Raw genomic sequence first — 2,773 nt, forward strand, 5'->3', positions numbered from 1 at the left:
TGCGCGTTCACGTGTGGCTGCGCTGTTCAGACTCAGACTCCAACACAAACTACACGGAAGCACCAAAACCGCAAAGTTATATCTAGTGAAGCCTGTCTTGCAAAACAGTGTTGGCCGCGGTCGGAGGAAGCGGGGGAGACTGTATGCTTTGGTCTCCAGGACCGTAGTCTCTGCTCCTCTGCTCCTCTGCCTGCTTGCCTTCACTCAGCTCGCTCCACCTCACGTGCATGCGCGCACACTCCACCCTGCAGAAGAGTTAGTAGCTCTGAGAATATCTAGTGAATGTACAGTGGACGTTTGTGCAGAAATAAATGCTGCAGCTCCTCCAGACCAACAGAGGTTTTCCGTGTCTTGTGAAGTGACGGGGCTTCGCAGCGAGAAAAAAAAAAATATTATTATTATTATTATTTAATTTAATTTAATTAAAAACATTTTTTTTTTTTTTTTCCTGCCAATCTACTGCTCCACACTCCAGTCCAGTAGGTGGCGGTAATGCACCTATAAGCTGGTTTGCCAACCGCCAATAAACACCCGTTTCGAGGGTGTCCTGTATCTAGTAGGTGTTTCCTGTAGTACTGTGGACCCACACCTGTGTCATTAATGAGCCTGATTCAGAAAGACTAGACGTGTGGAGATGTAAAAGGACAGAGTTCTGGGAGAAAACAGCACAAAGAAGCAGAGTTTCTAGTGAATAATGAGGTCAGTTTGAGGCTGAACGGCCAAAACAACACAAACACGTCACTGCGTCCATTGATAGCTAGCTTACAGCTAACTTATGCTAACTAACGTCTTTTGGCTGTTTGTTTGGGTGAAATAAACAAACGACTCAGCGGCCAAATGATGTTGAAATTAGTTATATAGGGGAGAGTGGGGTAAAATGACCCAGTGGGTAAGTTGACCCACCCCCTCTATCTTGGCAACTGTGATTATGTTTTGTCATGTGACCATAAATTCAGGAAGTACCCATCATTTCTATCTTGCTGTGATGGAGTTAAGCACATGGGAGAAGTAGTAAGTACTTTTTTACACCAAAAACAGTTTTTTCCCTATCAAAGTAAATTTTCTGCATGTCAGGAATAATGAATGTTAGGTCAAAGCAAATTTATCCAGGTCTAAAAAAATATATTATACATGTTGGTGATTTACTAAGATATAACACCATGTTAATCCCTTCGCTAAAGATTAGCCTGAATTGCTAAACTGGGCCATTTTTTCCAAAATGGTAGCTATGGGGCAAAGTGAGCCAAAGGTTATGGGGTAAGTTGAGCCACTGGCTCACTAATATTCTACTATTATTCCGAGCCACTGGCTCAATTTACCCCACCATAAATTAACCAAATTAATTCTCTGATGTATAAAATGGTATTACTGTTGAGTGTTACACAACTTGGTTTGATTTTTTTATGTGTTAACCTTTATAGAAGAGGGAGATAAAGGAAGTTAAAACAGTTGGTTATAGTGGAACAGCAGAGGCAAAGAGGGTCCTCACAGAGGAGGTAGAGAAGGAGCTTGTAGACCATATCAAGAAGCTGGCTGAACAGTTCCACGGCCTTACTCCAAAGAAATGCTGTGAACTGGCATTGGAATTGGCAGAAAGAACAACCTTCCTGTCCCCAACAACTGGAAAGAGCAGGGTTTAGCAGGTAGGCCTAGGTCAAACCAAAGACCAAGACGAAAATCACAGCGTACAGCAGTTCTGAGGAGAGTGTGATGCCATCCCATTTGATGACACTTCTGAGCATGAGAGAAGTGAATCAGACATCTCAGATCTGTCAGTTGGTGACTTTGTCATAGTAAACGTTGTATCCAAAGGCAGAAGCTACCATTACATTGGCTTGGTTGAGAGCCTGGAGGGCAACGAAGTGAGTGCAAGATTTCTCAGAAGAATCCGGGGGAACACTTGACGTGAGAAGCCCACCTTTGTATTCAAGGAAAAGGATGAGGCATCTTTTCCACTGAGTGATGTGCTGAAGGAGCTACCTCAACCTCAAAAGGCTGGAGGAACTGCAAGGAGGGAGCAACAGTTCATATTTCACTGCAACCTTGACGACTGGAATATAGTCGAATATTGAATGATATTTTGATTGTTCAATGGTCTTGAAACTCACAGGTGATTTGTTCTCACAAGTTCATAACTGTGAAACTGTTTGTTAACACACTTATGCTGAGGTTTAAACTTAAAAACTCAGATGTTCAGTTTACCCCACGATGGCTCAACTTACCCACTGACTCGGATCAACTTACCCCTTACCTGGGGCAAGTTGAGCCACAGGAGCACTTTTTTTGGGAAGGTCATTTTTTCCAGACAGCTTTGTGATGGATGCATGCTGATCATTTCATTTGATAGGAGAGATCCTGAATTTAAGGTTCAAGTTTTCATTCTGCTTCTGTCTCATTTTTCCTAACGTCGAGGACAGCATAAGTAAAAATTGGCTCATCTTACCCCACTCTCCCCTATATATATATATATATCACATTCACTTTCCTGAGATATTGAAAAAAAAAAAATAAGACTTTTCCCCAGAACTTCTTTGTAAGAGATGAGATCACATACCGACTTCATTAAGATTCACTACCAGTTCCCTTCCCTCAGCATCAATTCAATTCAGAGATTAAATTTCCATTTTTGTTTTTCTTTTGTATTTATGGTGATATAACTATTAATACATTAATGTGGCATCACTGTAGCATATTCTGATAGCCCTGTTTGTCCTGAAAAAAGGAGATGTAAATGTATTGCTTTTATACTTTTGAAATCTTGAGCTCCATGGGG

This window comes from Sebastes fasciatus, chromosome 7 (assembly GCF_043250625.1).
Source record: "Sebastes fasciatus isolate fSebFas1 chromosome 7, fSebFas1.pri, whole genome shotgun sequence".
NCBI lineage: Eukaryota > Metazoa > Chordata > Actinopteri > Perciformes > Sebastidae > Sebastes > Sebastes fasciatus.